The 18,629-nt window shown below is 43.4% G+C and overlaps 1 protein-coding gene across 1 annotated transcript in view; it reads right to left on the bottom strand.

Moving 5' to 3' along the window:
- The window catches only part of KBTBD2 (kelch repeat and BTB domain containing 2), a 395,624-nt gene extending 383,131 nt beyond the window's left edge, over window positions 1-12,493 (bottom strand). Inside the window, exon 1 of the mRNA XM_044064844.1 lies at window positions 12,316-12,493. The gene's annotated coding sequence lies outside the window, so the exon portion shown is untranslated. The remainder of the gene's footprint in view (window positions 1-12,315) is intronic.
- Between the last annotated feature and the right edge of the window lie 6,136 nt (window positions 12,494-18,629).

The raw sequence follows: 18,629 nt of genomic DNA, 5'->3' as shown, positions 1-18,629 counted from the left end.
GAAGGAGCAGGTGCTCAATTGGAAGCAGTATCTCCTTAGCCTGAACAAGCAAATAAGAGCACTAGTGAAATCCTCCAAACCAAACTTAGAGTCCAAATTGGCCACATCTACTAGAGACAATCATAAGGTCTTCTTCACATATATCCACACCCTCAAAGGAAGCACCCAGATCCGTTCAGAACTGGTGGTCAAGGACACCACATATACAAATGTTGTAGATATAGCAAACATGCTGGCCAACAGATTCAGCAAAAACTTTACCCATCTATCTCCCCCATCAGTAAATCAGGACATTCCCAGTACCTGCCCCCTTCCTCTTATATCTAGGGAACAGGTCATCACTGCTCTCTTAAAGGCAAAATGATACAGCCTTCATGGGACCCGATAACATCCCAAGCTGCATCCTATGTGAACTCAGGCAGGAACTTGCAGCACCATTAGGCACCCTATTCAACCAAAAGCCTAAGTACTGGCTTCATCCCAGCTGAGTGGAGGACAGCCACAGTCATCCCTTTACACAAAATGGTGGAACATCCATCGATCCAGGAAATTATAGACCCATCAGCCTAACTAGCCTGATCTGCAAGGCCATGGAACAGAATATCATGGACCTCATTAACAAGGACATTGGCAACTTGATCCCACAAGTTTGGCTTCGTCAAGGGGAGGTCATGTCTGCTAAATTCGGTCAACTTCTTTGAGACAGTCACCAAAGCCATGGACAACAGGAAGACTGTGCACACTGTCTACCTTGACCTGGCCAAAGCCTTTGACACCATTCCCCACTAGGGCATAATAGACAAACTCTCTCAACTAGGCATAAATCCGTATGTTACCAGACGAGCAACAAACTGGCTCACTGACAGAACTGACGTAGTCAAAATAGAGGAAGCCACCTCAAGCAGTAGACCTGTAACAAGCGGCGTACCTCAGGGTTCGGTCTTGGGGCCTTTCTTCTTATTTGGGATAGACTTTTCTAAGGTGCAGGCCAAAACCAGTGGCCTACGGCTGCCCAAGTTTGCAGAGGACTGCAAGCTTGGTGTTATCATCAATTCCCCTAGTGATGTGATGTGATGTGATGTGGACATCTTCCAAAAGGGTCTCACTCAGAAAAAATGACTGGTGCCAGAAACATGGCCTCAAGCTGAATGCCAAAAAATGCATCATCCCCTTTGGGGAGAGTGACGTCCCCACAAATTATCACATTAATAACAACAACGTCCTAAGCACTTAAATCAGTCGTGAGGGACTTGGGCTCCCAGGTTGACAGCAACCTGACTTTTGACCACCATTTTGCTTCAGTGGTACAGAAAGCCTTCTACATGGCCCACCTCGTAAGTAAGGGCATCTCATCCAGGAACAAGGAAGTCATAACATCCATGTATTCTTCCCTTATAAGGCCCACAACGCACCTTTCAGCATGTACCCCGCAAAGCACATGCAGCAGCTGGAGAGACCACAGAGGTTCCTCACTAGGAGAATCCAAGGCCTCAAACATCTACCATACACAGATGGGCTTCATCCCTCTACTGTTTCATACAGACTCCTCAGAGGTGACCTCTGTCTGGCATACAAGGTGATCATGGACCCCACCTTGATGGGACTGCTGCATATCCACAAGTCAAGCTCCACTCGAGTAACCTGCACGTGTGGCCTCAACCTTATCTGGGACATCAACAGGACTTGTTGGCAGGACAGATGTGTGTCCCAGAGACTTCCTCATCTATGGAATAGACCCCCTCTCCACATCAAGCAGAGTATCTCTTTACCCCTTTTCAAGCACAACCTGGATAACTGGATGGGAAACAGAAAATATATCCCTGGGATTCCACCCATGTCCCTGCTTGACAGGGGGCACTGGGTGCTGATGGGCTAAACTCTTAGCTAGGCTTATAAGAGTCTCAGGGCCAATATCCTAGTAACTGCCTATGATCATTCTAGGGGACGATAATATGCTGCTCAAGGCTAGTGACATACCTACCTGGGACACACAAACAGAGCTCAATCATGTCTCTCTCTTCATATAGTCCAGTGAGGTACGTATCAGGTCATTCACTCCAACATGAGCTATGACAAAATCATAATGGCACTTGTTGCAGAGAGACCTCAGTGTATGCAAGATCTGACGAATCCTGCCACCAGACAGACAGATGACCGTGACTTTCTCCTTATCTAACCTGGTGAGTGGGACATCCGTGTGCCTCAGTATGGAGTCTCCAATGACTTGGTTTTTGAGTATTATGCCTTAAGGGCTTGGCAGGTGAGACACTTGTTGCTATGCATCTTGGGTACTGTGTTCATTGTAGCAGTCTTTTTTTTTGGAGAACTCTGGTGTTTCGGTAAGTTTTTTTGAGAGAACCTCCATGTATGCCAACTTATGTCTTGGATGCGTACTACAGGATTATAACCTGCCGGAGGGGATAACAGCCAGGCAGTCTTTCAAAAGCCTTTACCCCTCCTCCCCAAACAGAATCATGTGCACACAGAGATGCACACACTTACTCAGTACTGGGGAGATTACAAAATAGGTTTTTATAGTGAAAGTTTCAGTTCGAAGTGCCTATGTCTATACAGGGCACAGCCAAGCCCTACTGTGCGATAAGCAACATCATGTAAATATGCCAATTTTATTCAGAGACTGACTAAGCAATCAAAAACAGCCCCTGGCCAATCCCTAAATTACACTTAAAAGCAAAATAGAATGCTGCCAAAGCTCAGGATGAGATCAACTCCCTAATGTCACTACAGTGCAGACCTAACACTTAAAGAAAACCATCAATAAAAACTGAAAAAAATACATATTTTTAGCACATCTTGAACTTTCTGCAATAATACACTTTCTGTATCAAAGTAAGTGGTTACTATTATTTTCCAATTTGTTATACCCCAAAATGCCCTGAAAGGGGGCTGTCATGGGTAGCATGATTTTGTGTTACAATCAATGCCTTTGCCGTCCAGATGTCATTTCAGAGGGGTGCACACGTGAGAATCATTTACTATGGTTCTCTCCCAACAGCTAATAACAGTACTGTGACTGCCTGCTTTTGAATGTCAGCATCAATTTTCATTTTTACTTACTTTGCTTCCTTTGATTTTCATTAGAGGCCAGAATGATAAACATGAAAATGTAGCTGATAATATTTCTTTTAAAGGTAAGAACTGTAGTTCATAGGATCACAGGATGTTACTAGGCTAATAACCCTTGGACCCTTTCAAGCCTAGTCAAGTTTTACCCTTATTTCCATGATCAGCACCTATCTCCCCTGTCCAAGAGGGACACAGGTGGAACCCCCAGAGTGGATTTACGGTTACCCATCCAATCGTCCAGATTGCACTTGAAGAGGACGAATGAGGTGCTCTGCTTGACATGAAGCGGGAGTCTGTTCCAAAGGTATGATAATCTCTGGGAGACAAATCTGTCCCTCCAGCGGGTTCTAGTAATGTCACATACATGATGCTAATCTTCCTTCCCCATCTCACTGAACTGACTCAGTCATAGTCCATGTCGGCATACATGACCTGAGATGTACCTTCTTGGATTATTTTGTTTGTGTTTTTTCCCAGTTAGGGGTCGCCACAGCAGAACTCCGGTCCGCTAATGATTGGTAGTTGATTTTTATGTGCCGAGTTACCAGCTCTGACACACAACCTTCAACGAAGGTACACCCATTCATGCATGTCTCCACGCAGAAGACGCTCTAGCTGAGAATCGAACCGGACAGCGTCTTACTGTGAGACGACACTGCTACCGCAGCACCACATGTACCTCCTTGGATTATATGAAGAGATAATGACTAACCTCTCAGAGTATGTCACAGACATGTATGAGCAGCAATCTACAGTCTCCAAAGATAATGCCACAATACCAGCAGAAAATGATTGACTTTTAACAATTGGCTTAGCTACTGGTGTCAGTCTAAAGGGGTCCAATACTTGTCAGCCTGAAAGGACATGGTTGACAAGACCATTCTGGTCTTTACCTGTCACCTCAAAGCTTTTGGATATTGGCCAAAACATTATCCACCCCCCACAGTGCCTTTCTAAGGCACTGCCAAAGAGACAATTCCAACATAACAAAAGCTACTCAGGACAAGCTAAAGGTGTTACTGTTCAATGCTGGGAGCCTCAACAAGGAACTGCACTCCCTGGAAACTCTCCTCACCTTGGAGAATGCTGAGGTCTGTGTAGTTACTGAAACATGGTTCAAAGCTACAGAAAGCAACCTGGCAGTGCATGGCTATAAACATCTTTCGCACATTCCGACCACCCACTACACATGAAAAAGCAAAAATCAGAGGTGTATTTATCTACGTACATAAAGGATAAGCACACCTCAACACTGGTCAAATAATATGACATGTTTGAACTACGCCATGTCCAACTAACCATGGGAAAAATCCATTAATATATAGTCTTGCTAGCTACAGCTCCCCCACCATGAACAATGAAATCCATACATTATCCCAGATTGCAGTACACTCACTTACCATCCAGGTCAACACCATACTTATGGGTGATTTTAACTATCCCTCATTAAATGAGAGGAATACGTACATGACCACTAACAAGCAGACCCAATAACTTCTTCACTCTGTAAATCCAAATGCCTAGAGCTGCTAGTCTGCACTCCCACTAGCGGAACACATATCCTAGATCTGGTACTCTCAAATATGGGAAAGTGCTGCACTCCCCTAGTGTAATGTTCTCACAGGTAAGATCTGATCAAAAAGCGGTCTACCTTGAAATAAAAGGTAAAACTAGTCCACACACCTAACCCCAAAAACTTCAAGAACTTCTCAAAGGTGAATTGCCCCCTTTTACGGGACAGGAGAGCAAGTTCCCAAGCTCTCCCCAAATCCAGAAAACACAGAACCCTATGCAGTGGTGTACACAAAAACTCTGTATGACCACATAAACAAATGCATAGAAATGGCAGTACCTGACCGAACTAAACCCAGGTCAAACCTGCAAAAACAAGCCAACCTGGTGGACCCCTGATATTAATAGGCTGTACAAAAAAAAAAAAAAAAAAAAGAAATCCTGTCAAAAAATATGACGGAATATGCACAACAGAGCAAAAGGTTCTTAGTCTAAACAAGTGAATCAGGGAACTAGTCAAGTCTCTGAAAACAAGCTTTGAGGTAAAAACAGCCTCCAAAGCTAAGGATAACTATAAAGCATTTTTCAATTATGCCCGCAATCTTCAGGGCAACACCAAACAAAGTGCAGAATTTGTTGTACATGGCATTACCTGTCCTCAGGTCGGAAAATATAGTAAATCTACTGGCTGACAATTTCAGCTCAAATTTCACCTCCCCATCGCCTGGAGTTCTCCCCCAAGAAATACCCTCCACCATTCCACTGCCAAAAATCAAAGAAGAGGTTGCCACTGTGCTCTCTAAAGTCTCTGGACTGACTTTGCAACAGTCATCCCTTTGCTACTGACCCTGGTAATTACAGACCCATAAGTCTGACTAATCTTATATGTAAAGCCATGGAGAGAATAATCATGGACCTGAACAATAAATAATGACATAGGAAACCTCCAAACAATGGACCAGATCCAATTTGATTTTGTCAAGGGCAGTTCATGCCTACTGAATCTGATGGATTTCAGTGAGAAAGTCACCAAGGCCATGGGTGACAGTACAACAGTACATACCACCTACCTCGACCTGGCCAAGGCAGTTGACAATTCTCCACTCGAGTATTATAAATAAACTCACAACTAAGCATAAATCCATACCTTCCCAGATGACAGTCAACTGGCTCATGGACAGGACACATGGTTAAAGTGGGTGAATCCAGATCCAGCAAGAGGCAAGTTACTAGTGGTGTGCACCGAGCTCAGTGCTGGGACCACTCCTGTTCAGAATATACTTCTCTGAAGTTAAGGCTAATGTGGAAGGCCTCTGGATGACAAAGTCTGCGGACAACTGCAAGCTGGGGAAAAATCACTGAATGCCCCAATGATGAAACACAACCCCCCCCTCCCCTCCAACCCACACCTTCAACTAGTAATCTCCCCACTGCCTTCTCTTTTTCTCCTGTACCTACCTCCAACATAAAAAAACTCTTAACTAAACTTAAACCCACCAAATTAGCAGCAGACAGCCTCCCAAGTGAATACCTACAAATCGCAGCTGATGCTCTGGCCTACCCAGTATCCATCTTGATTAACCGATCTCTGTCAGAAAGTTACGTTCCCACACTGTGGATGGTATCACATACAATTCCCCTCCACAAAGGCGGACCCTCCGCAGAACTAACCAATTACCGCCCCATAGCTATTCTCTCTCCACTCTCCAAAATACTAGAGAGATGCATACACTCTCAGGTCTACCTCCTTACTAACAACAACCTTTCCAGTACTCAGCATGGTTTCCGACCAAACCATAGCACCACCACTGCCTTACTCTCCTTTACTAACACTATCCTTCAGCATAAAAACAATGGCTCTCTCTCCTCTGCTACTTTCCTACACCTATCTAAAGCATTTGACATAGTCCCACACAAACAACTTATCTCTGTCCTCAATAACCTATCCTTCTCACAATCGGTCACAAACTGGTTTCAGAGTTACCTGTCTGACCGCCAACAATCCGTTGTATGGCAGAATGACATATCTCCCCAACTACCTGTCTCCATAGGAGTTCCCCAAGGATCCATCCTCGGAACCCTACTCTTCTCTGTTTACACCAATAATCTAGCCTCTGCCACCAAACATGGCACACTCATACAATACGCAGATGACTCGACCATCATCTGCTCAGCCCAGTCCCTACCAAAACTGCAAAAAGTCACACAGGAAGCCTTTTCCTCTGTTGAAACATGGTTATCCGATGCCCGATTAATACTCAACCCAAACAAAACTAAACTACTCATCTTCCAACCCACCAAACATAATCAAAACAACTCTCACTTTAACATCACGGCAAAAGACAACACCACTATATACCCAACTGAACACACCAAATTGATAGGAGTGGAAACAGACAAACTAAAATTTGACATTCACATATCCATGACTGTAAAAAAAGTCCACAAAAAACTAGGAGCGTTATACAGAAATGAGCAGTTTCTCACCAAAGCAGCAAAGATTTCAATAGCAAATTCCCACCTTATCTCCACCCTACTTTATGCCTCTCCAATATATACCAACCTAAGGCAATGTGATCTAAACAAGCTAGAGACCTGCTACAACAAAATCGCCAAATTCGCCACAGGGGCATCCTACCGTAGTCACCACTGTCTCTCACTTGCTGAACTGGGCTGGCTTGAAATCCCTCACCTCCTTCAGTGGTATAAACTCTCACTCGCCCACAAACTAGTAAACCATCCACTAAATGTCCCATCCCTCCAGAATCTACTCCAACCCTATCGCACCACCAGACCACTAAGATCCAGCAGCAAAAATCACTTGCAGATCACCAAGGCCAATAACTCTGCTGGTGAAGCACTATTCTCTTGCGCCATAGCCAAATTATGGAACTCACTCCCACCCACAATTACCTCCATAACATCATGCACCTACTTCAAAACTTTACTAAAAGCACAACTAAAAACATGTTGGCAATGCCCTTGCAACTCCCACTCTAATATCATCCACCCCATCCAACCACTACCTTTCTTTCCACTCCACTAACTACCTTGATTATAGCAAGCTCAGATGCTCATAAGCCACTACTTATTATACAGCACGAACTTCTTCTTCTTGTAACATTTATTAATGTCTGGTATGCACTTCACAGATAAAGATTCTAGTTGTCTACTGATGTACTATGTTCTTCATCTGTAAATATGTTGTAAGTAATTGCTATGTAAATTGTTATTCACTATGTAATCCAATGTATATACTGTCTGTTTATTTTAACTGTGGAGCTTTTCTCCCCGGGCCTCCGCTGAAAATGGACCTACGTCCAGTCGGACACTCCCGGTCAACAAATTTAAATACATACATACATGTAGATATCCTGCACAAAGGTGCAGATCAGACAAATGATTGGTGCCAGGACCACAGCTTCAAACTAAATGAGAGAAAAAAAAAATGCATTATCATAGTCTTTGGGAAGTCAAATATCATCACCAATAGCACACCCCTAAGAGTAGATTCAGAGGTGAGGGTTCTAAGTACCTAGATTTATAGTAGCCTGAAATTTGACTGCGGTGTGTCCACAATGTTGAGGAAGTCCTGTGTGGCACAACTTATAAGTAAAGGTATGATATCCAGATCCAAGGACATTATAGTCAAGCTGCAGTCAGCCTTCCTTAATCTGTGACAGAGTACAAGCTGCAGTCAGCCTTCCTTAATCTGTGACAGAGTACAATGCGCCATTTGACATGTGCTTGACTAGGCACGGACAGCAGCTGGAGCAACCGCAGAGGTTTTTCACAAAGAAAACAGGATGTAAACAAAATGTCCTATGCAGACAGACCAAAAGCCTTATCCCTTTACTCTGTATCTTATCAACTATTAAGGGCTGACCTAGAAGGCACTCACAAATCCAGTCCTGATGGAGCTGCTACACATCTGCAAGTCAAAGAGCACAAGGGTCACCCAAGGTAGGTATTTAAACTTAGTAGGCGACTCAAACAAAACATGCTGAAGAGACAGAGATGCGTTTCACAGAGTGTCTCTTCTTTGAAACAGGCTTCCTATTCACATTAAGCAGAGCCCTTCCCTGGCCTTTTCAAATGCAACTTAGATCAATGGATGGGGAACTGCAAATTCACACCTGAGGTAGTGCCTTTGTCCCATATGAGATGTCTCTGTAAGATACGCAGTGCAATCTGTAAGATACTTAATGTTTAGGCACAACTCCACACCATCCTCTTGCCCTAGGGTCCACAGATTGGGTAAAATCGGGTTGTATTGGCTAGGCTTATAAGGGCTCGTAAACAAAAAGTCAGCCTAGTAATCTCCACGAACCTATGAACTGTCTCAACAACACACTGTACACAATGCAAAAATGCTGTAACAAATCACAGAAGAAACATGCACTTCTTAATATACAGAGGAGAAATAATGCAAAATTGAATACCAATAAAAATAAGAGTAAGAGGAGAATACTGACTCTGTCACCCACAGAGTTTGATTAAAGGGAAAGACAACTAATCTGTAAATAGGAGTTAAACAAACTTGAAAGCTAGACTCCAGACTGCACTTCATCTGATGTTTGATGCTGGCAATCTGATAAACCAATTATTTTCTGCCACTTTTAGTACCCTTTGTGATGTAAGAGATGACGGGACAAATGCAGGAAAAAAGGCAAACATAAAACAAATGGAATAATTATTAAAAACTGTTTATATGTGAAGTGTGTAGCGCTTAAGTATAGGGAAGAAAAAAAGTCACTTTTTAGAAAGATAAACTTGACATTTGGGTAGAGTTCTCCTTCAATGTAAAATAAACTCTGCTGTAGCAAAAAGTGTGGGAATTCGGTAACCAAGTACAATGAAGTAAAAGTGCAGAAATCAGCAACAAACAGTAAATTTCATGAATACTTTAAAATGACTTGATGTGCAAGGGAGGACCAGCAAATGGCAGTTAAGGTTTAATGCCAAAAAATGTATTTTTACTACAGAAGTAAAAACAAGGGGAGCATGAATATTTCCAGGGAAATATAGTTTCAAGATATGTATCATAATGTTTCCGTTTCATTCTGTCCATCAACGACAACTTATAAAAGTGGTAGCAAGACCTTTTAGAATGTCCCGATGTACAGCAAAGGGAAATTTATCACAATACAAGCAAGCAACTGCATACCTCAATTTTTTTTTGTTTTGCAAACTTCAACTTTAACAATTTGCCACTATGAAATGGCAGGATTGCCTACACTCAATCTTTGTATCACTGCCCTACTTCAGCTAACATTCTACTGCTCCCTTCACTCCTTACTTACTTTCACTGCTTCTTTTCTTCACACCCACCTACAGTTTCTCACAGACCATAGCAATCTTGATGAAGTCCTTGCCCACATAAATAATAAAAATAAATTCTACCAGCAATTTAAAGCTTCTATATGAGCTCACCTTCTAACCACAAACAAGCAGATATTTCCAAACAGTAACATACCTATCAATGGGAAGATCTACCACCATGCATACCTCTCAACAGTCCAGATTTTTTTTTTGCAGAATGTCCAAATTTTTGTCAAACAGTTTTGGTCTGCTCCACATAAAATTTCTGGTTTTAAGGCAAATCACTGAAGATCGAAGTCACTAAATAAATGACAAACCTTTCGGTTTTAGACTTCACAACCTGATGTTCAAGTTTGTAAGAGCAATACTTAAAATATGCCCCTATTATGGGGCCTTTGTGTCCCCCCCACTTTTTTTTAGGCTTTGTCCGGATGTCTTCCTCCAAGAGATTGACAGGTAGGATTCCAAAACTTTAAGGAGAGGCGTGGCAAGGCATTGCCAATCCCTGCATTGTGTAATAACTCTTTCATAAATCTCAATCCTGTAAAATGTTTCAGTGGTACTTGCTCATCAATAACTGTTCAAACACCTGCCCCAGGACTCCCCTGAAAACAAGTCTTGGGCTCAATAAAAGTACCAAGAATAAAACAAAAGGGCTGAAATTAAATAAAACAGACAACCCCACACAACGCTACAGCTAAGAAGTCAACTGTACTTGCTGTTCATTTGACACAGAGCTACAATTCTAAGAAAGACTTCTAGAAAAGGCGGTTTCAACTACATGTGTGTGCATTGCCTGTCAAACAAAACTTGCATGGACACCACACTGCTTAAAACAAACTTTCAGATTCACGACAAGTCACTGGTACTGTGATTTACAAAACTAGTTAATCACTCTGTATAGCACTGAAAATTAAATCTAGCACAAGAAAACCAAAAGTAAGGTGTGTTGACTGCTAAAATAAGCAGCACTTTCACAACAGTCACTAACTTACATGTACTAGTCATCCATTCTAAGGTAAAAAGTATGGAACTCCCTGCCCTGGACAGTCTGGGACTATTCGCTATACATTCACTACCTAGGCAGTCACAAACACTATTGTAGCATTGATAAATTACAAATAAAATGGGCCACACAGCTACAAGGTCTGTGACTCAAACCTAAAAGTCCACTGCTGTCCATGTGAATCCCTCTTGCTCTCTCCACATGTCTGCATGGGTTTCCTCCTAAAAAACACACATACTACTTACAAATGTGGCCTAGGCTGCTGCTGAACAGGGTCCACAGACCACAGTCCACTAACCAGTTTAATTAACGACAGAATAAATATGCAAATGAATGTACATACAACAGTGAAAAAATATGTCATTTTATGTGTAACAACACTGAACATGTGTATATTTCCACTGTAGATACAACTCAACGATACATGCATTACAGCTTAGATTTTAAATCATTCTTGTAATGAAGCTGTGACTGAAAAAAAAAAGACTCAAGTAGCCCAGTTCAATAAAATGCAAAACATATCTTAACTAAGTAATCACCAAATGCATAGATCAGAACCACGATCATCTGTAACCAAGGTTGAGGGCGTCAGAAACATTTTGAAGATTTTTTTAGTACAGCAAAGCATACAACAACACCATTTTCGAGATACAGTTGCTCTCTTCACAATCAGCTACAAATGCCTGATTCAGTATGTGTGTGTGTGTGTGTGTGTGTGTGTGTGTGTGTGTGTGTGTGTGTGTGCACACATACACACATATCGTTACCACATGAAACAAAAGGTTCACATTTTGTAAATTTGTATTATTCTTAGTCAAAGAAGCTACAGTACCAATGACTGTTTACCGATCTAATCCTTAAGCTATTTATGTTAATCATCTATCTGACTCATTCTGCTGTCGGAACCCAAGGAATGCAGATCAGAGGAGCACATAAAAAAAAAACCCACAAAAAGCAAGGATGGCAACAACCATAATGTAAACACTAACACAGTTGAAAAGTGGAAACAACTCATAACACGTACGCTTTTGCTACAAACATGAATTCACACCAGAACTGACATAATATATCCAAGACCCCATTTCAAACATCCACAGAAAAGATACAAAAACAGTACAAGTTCGTTCATTCTGATGTGGCAGTGCAGCGATTCTTACAGTAATAACATTCTATGCCCTCCACAGAACTAGAACCATGATAAATAAAGTAGATCAGACATTAGCATCAAGCAAAAACCGTATAACAAAGCACTTTGGACCCAGAGCAAAATTTAATCACAAAAGTGCACTAGGCCTTTAATCTAAAACATGAGAAAATAACTCCATAGATGCATTTTGTCTTTTTCTGCAACCTTGCAGAAACAAACTTATTCAGACAGTATTAATTACCTCCTGTAACAGCAACCATAGTTTCCAAAATGCTCAGATACTACAAAACACGAAAAATGAACAGCAATGACATCCGATATTAAGCATATCCCGATAGTAGCTCTTAAAGCAAGACAACCCTGTTAACATGGCCGACCACAGTTACAGCATAGCATTTTGGGATGGTGACATGCGCGGTTCAAAGTCCTGCTAGAAAACCTTGTGTGTCCAATATTGTGTTTAGTGGGTTCCCAGATAGCATTTACTAGTTTGCGGACGTCAAATCGTGACTTACTGTCATAAATTTAGCTGCTGCTTAATTTTACTTTGCTGTAAAGGTAGTGTAAACTGATAAAATACGTGTAAATGCTGATTTGATAACGTTTGATATGAACACATATAACTCTGAACTGAGGAACGTCTAATATGATTACAAATCAATAGACGCTTGCTTCTCACTGCTGTTATTTTCTTCTGCTAGAATACTTGACCCTTAGAAATATTTATGTACCTTTTAATCTTTATATGGTTATATACTGTCTGTCTGTCCTTATTTGCTCTCGAGCTGTGGTAGACTACGATGGGTGCCTTGGAATTAGTCTAGTATCCCAGTAAACAAACAAGAAAATAAACTACCATATCCCATGTTTCTCCTTTGGTAGTTACATGATGCAGAAACATGGCACATTTCTTGACTTAAGTATGGTTACCACCTGTCCCTCTTTGCGAGGGGTAGTCCCACTTTGAGCAGTTGTGTCCTGCAAAAAAAAAAAAAAATTTGAGCAGTTGTGTCCTGCAAAAAAAAAAAAAACTAAAAAAATGGCAAATGTGTGATTTTAGGACAAAATATATATTTTTTCTTTAATAGTTGCATAAAGCAGATATTTTATGTCTGAAACACATAAATGTTATATGAAACAGCATAATCAATGCAAATGTTACAAAAATAAGCATCTGATGTAAATCTTTAGTTCATACTTTACAGATAGGACCTCAGTTTCGTCCTCGTTTTGTAGCTCGCGCAAGCCAAAAACTCTCGGCTAAGAAGCTACCCAAAATGCCCCTCTCCTAGATACTCCAGATCTCGTTTGCCGCTTTCTTAGTCAGACCTGTTGGCCATCTCTCTCAAAGCTAAGTAGTAAATTGTTGATTTTATGACAGTTTTTTCTTCTAAAAATTACAACATTTTTAGTCAAGTTAGCCTTTTTTCACTGTCGCCTATAACCTAGGCCTATTTCCTACCCTTTTCCTTAGTAATTTAATTTTTTACTCTTTTTGTTACTGTCCCTCTCTCCTGTCTTTGACAGGCCTTCCCTTTTTACTAGTGGTATTCCTTAACTAACATCACTGGTATTTTATTATTTTATCTTTATATTTTAAAGATTTTTATTATTATTATTATTATTATTATTATATATTATTTTATCGTATTCTTTCTATAGGATAGCATTGCTTTCCTTACCATGTCAGACAAAGCTAAGTTGGGTTTTAAACAGTGTGACAAGTGTGGACGTAAGATGTCTAACTCAGATACACATGTCCGTTATGTCTACTGTTTGGGCGTGGATCATATTAAAGCTGATTGTGACATTTGTGCTAGTTTTAGTAATCGGACACTAGCAGAACGTAAGAATAAACTAGTTTTAAAAGGGTTATTCAAGACACCCTTCTCGGAGGCACTGTCTGGGTCAGAGGTCTCACCCCCTCCTAAGACCAAAAAATATAAGGAAAAATGGAGTCACTCGATTCCTGCATCCCCGTCAGTTACAGAACCGAGTTGGCTCCGTGCTTCACCAGCGCCCTCGGCGCAGACCTCCTCGGCACCAGGATCTGTGTCCTCCCCTTGGTGCCAACCATGGTATTCATTCCTATTTCGGTTCCAACTACGGCACCACTGAAGTCGGTGCCGTCCTTGGTTCCCACATTGGCTCCGATGACTGTACATGCCTCGGCACCATCCCCATCCACAGTGCCGACAGTTTCCTCAGCTCCTTGGGCTCCAATGACTGTACATGCCTCGGCACCATCCTCGTTCACGGTGCCGACAGCTTCTTCGGCTCCATGGACTCCGATTACTGTACATTCCTTGACACCATCCCCGGCCATGGTACCGACAGTTTCTTCGGCTCCATCGGCTCCAAAATTTGAATACCTTCCAAGGACAAGATATTCTCTAACTTACGACCCTTTCTTGGGGCAGAGGTTTATTCCCTTTGTAGAAAGACCTGAATCCCCTTCAGCAGCCTCCTTTAAATCCACTAGGAATTTTTCTGAACTAGACCTAGTGCGGGTTGTGGATCAGCTTCTGGCACCTAAGGGATTGCCCATTCCAGCTAGGCCTCTGTCCCTCCTGACTCGGAATCCTTTACCTCATCTTCCCCTGCTTATCCTCCTCCAGCATCCTCCCTGTTACTGGTACCAATGTCTGCTTTGGTACATACTGTCTCTGCTCCGACAACAGTGTCTCCCCTGTCGGCACCGTCCACCCTTGCTGCATCGGCTACAATGGAGCCGATGCTTTCTCGGAGCGGTGCTTGGACCGTCCGTACCTTGGTACCTAATCCAGCACCTATTTTCTCGCTGGCACCATCTATGTCCATGGCTCCAATGGCTTCCAGTTCTCTCGGAACCCCTCAACTGGAGGTGGACACGAGTGGGCCTGCTGTACAGGTGATGGAAAGGGCCCTTCATTCTGAAGGCTCGCAGCCAGCACCTAGGACACCAGTATCAGAAACCTCCGCTAGCATGCTCCTTCTCCCAACCCGTTATGTCGGGTCCCTGGGCACGGGAGTCACAAGAACCTCCTGTGAAGAGAACCCCTTCTCTGGAGTCCTCCTCAGAAGATCCCACTGGAGAGCCAGCCCGGAAGAAATGGTGCAAGAAGAAGCACCTTGACTCCCTGGAGGAATCTATCACAGAAGACACTGATTGTGATGAGGGAGAAGGGTTCCCACGCTCCCCCCCAAACGACATTTCATTCGGTGACATTCTCGAAATCCTCAAACAGTGGGGGAATGGAAGTCCTCTAACCCTTCTTCTGAGGAATCTGTGTTTCTGCAGGCCTTCCGTGCCCGGCCATCTACTTCCTGGGTCACCCCACCAGCAGATGACTTTGTTAAACTAATTGTGCAGTGTGCCTGGAAGGCCCCGGACAATGTAGAACCTGTCCCCCGGAGGCCGGACAAAATTTTCTCTACACCTGAAGACCAGCCCCATTGGTCCAAGCAGCTGACAGTTGATTCTATGGTCGTGGCGGCAGCCACCAAGAGGGAACTGGCAGAAGATAGTTCCACTGTCCATCCTCCAAACAGGGAGTCTCAGACCATGGACAGATTAGGGAAGCAGACCTATGCATCAGCGACCTTTGCCATTCATTCGCTGAATTATCTGGCGCACTTTACTCGACTCCAAAGAGACCTCATTTCTGAAATGTCTTTACTGCCTGATGAGGTACGTGACATTATAGCCTCGGAGCTAGCTACCCTTGAATCCATCTCAAACTCCTCGATGCGTTTGATATCTCACACCACCGAGGGGGCAGCTTGAGCTGCCGCATCTGGTGTTGTCATGAGATGTAATGCTTGGATGCAATTGTGTGACTTCGCAGACCCCTTTAAATCTTCCTTCTTCAATGCACCTGTCGATGAATCTACACTTTTCGGACCCAAGGTACGAGACACACTTGCATGTAGTGAGAAAGATGGAAAGACCTTGTCTGCTGTGGGCATACGCTTTTCCAACCCCCAAAGGTCCTACTCCAGGAACCAGAAGGGACGAAAGATATGGTTGAAGAAATCCCAAGGATCCTTTCGTGACACTCGTGGTGAACAATCCCCTCAGGGCAGGAGAGGCAACTCATATGGAATTTAACCCTTTCGGGGTAGAGTGGGTCCGCGTAACCAGGGAGCCAGAGATTCTTTCTCCGGTAGACCCTACCAGTGCTCCTGAGCAGTGGCCTGATTGCTTTCCTCTGAAAGCAGTCAGGGGTCATTTTTCTCTGCATCTACCAGCCTGGCATCTTATTACTACTGATGTTTGGGCCCAGAGAATAATATCCAGAGGCTACCAAATACCATTCGACTTAACTCCCAGACCTGTCAAAGGAATCCCAGATGTACCACCCAATCAGAGGGGAATTAGCAGCCTTAGAATTAGAAAAACTGCTAAGAAAAAGAGTCATCCAACCAGTCCTACCAGAACAGACAGGATCCAGGTTTTACTCTAGGTTCTTCTTAGTGCCAAAAAAGACAGGGGACTGGAGACCAATCCTGGATCTCAGCCTACTGAACAAATTTATCAAACCTCAAAAATTCCGGATGGTCACAGTACAGTCCATTCTTCCCTCCCTAGGGAGGGACAATTGGATGTGCTCTATAGACTTACAGGATGCGTACTACCACATAAAGATGGATCACCGTTCCCAGTGGTTTCTCCACTTCTGGCTGGGAGCCAATCACTACCAGTTCAGGGCACTGCCATTCGGTCTCAAGACACCCCCCCCCGTGTGTTCACCAAATGTATGGCAGTTGTGGTAGCCCATCTTCGACTACAAGGATTCCAGGTGTTTCCCTATCTAGACGACTGGCTCCTTACCGCCCCTACCAGGCATCTCCTAGTCTGCAGCCTCTCTTACACTCAAGGTCTCACTCTCCACTTGGGGATTACAATCAACAAAGCCAAATCTCAGATGTCCCCAATGAAGACACTGGAATTTATTGGAGTGGTCTTTGACACAACATCCTGTCAAGCTTCTCTCCCCCCTCACAGACTTTTGAAAATAAGACACCGAATTCAAGATCTTCTTCCTCACAAGTTTGTACCAGCATATCTTGTACTGCAACTCTTGGGCTCCATGGCAGCTGCCATTACTTTAGTACCACTGGAGAGACTGCACATGAGAATCCTGCAGTGGCTCCTTTCCGCACAATGGTCATTGTTAACCACCCACTCAACCACATGATATGCCTTACAAACCATTGCAAGGAAGAAATGCTATTGTGGATGGAGCCACAAAAGAATCTTTGATGTCGACCGTTCTGTCTTCCCCAACCCACGGCCATGGTGACCACGGATGCTTCACTGTTAGGGTGGGGGGGGGCATTTTCAGGGAAAGACTGTCCAAGGCACCTGGACCCCCATTGAGGTCAACTTGCACATAAATGTCCTGGAACTGAGGGCAGTTCTCTTAGTGTTGCAAGCATTCCATGCATCCCTACCCTCGGGGACCATTGCAATTTGGTCAGACAACATGTCAGTCATCTGGTATTTCAACAAACAAGACGGAACCAGATCTTACCCCGCTGTGTCGGGAAGCCATGAGGATTTGGCACTGGGCAATAGTTTCCAGTCGCTTTCTTATAGCAACGCACATTCCCGGGAGTTCAAACCTTATTGCGGACAATCTGAGCAGGAACATCCTGATGCCTCACGAGTGGTCCCTCAACCCTGTAATAGCAGATCAGATCTTCCAACTGTGGGGCAAGCCTTGCTGCGACCTGTTCCCTTCCCCCCTGAACTACAAATGCAGTAGCAATTTTGCCTTGACCCCCCCAGAGGGAACCACCAAGGGACTCTCTAATGCACGATTGGCCCCTGGGTCTTCTGTATGCCTTTCCCCATTTCCCCTTATTCCAAAATTTATCCAGAAAGCTCAGAGGTTGAAAAGCAAAGTGATCCTCATTGCTCCCTACTGGCCATGTCACGTCTGGTTCCTGTTTCTATGGCCTCATCTGATTCACAGCCCGTGGATCCTGGATCATTCCTAGGACCTATTATCTCATCCTCAGGGATTGATTCATCTGAACCTGCACAGTTTCAAGCTCACAGCTTGTTTCCTCCACTTCCAGTGATTGCCAGGCTTCCTGACATCCCATCTCCTGTTCGTGAAATTCTTCTAGCCTCACACAAACCTTCCACTAGAAAGGTTTATTCTAGTAAATGGACTAGGTTCTGTATTTGGGCCAAAGACCAGAACTTATACCCTTTCTCTATGCCTATTCAGAACATTCTACAATACCTGACTACTCTTCTACATGCAGGAGCCTCAGCTTCAACGATCACTGTACATTTAGCAGCTATTGCCAATTTTCATAATGGTCTTGATAATTCTTCAATTATGTCACACCGCCTATTTTGAAGGGAGTATTACATGTTAAACCTCCGGTCAAGCCTCCCTTAGAGCCCTGGGACTTGACTCTGGTGCTTCAGTCTCTCACAAGCTCTCCCTTCGAGCCCTTTAATTCATGTGAATTGAAATTTTTGTCATGGAAAACCAGACTTCTAGTAGTACTCACCTCAGCGAGAAGAGTATCTGAGCTGCAGGCCTTGAGTGTCAA

Source organism: Protopterus annectens, chromosome 3.part0, assembly GCF_019279795.1.
Source record: "Protopterus annectens isolate FY-2018-M chromosome 3.part0, PAN1.0, whole genome shotgun sequence".
NCBI classification, from domain to species: domain Eukaryota; kingdom Metazoa; phylum Chordata; order Ceratodontiformes; family Protopteridae; genus Protopterus; species Protopterus annectens.
Note: the sequence above shows the minus strand (reverse complement) of the source record. Positions and strands in the feature narration are given on the sequence as shown.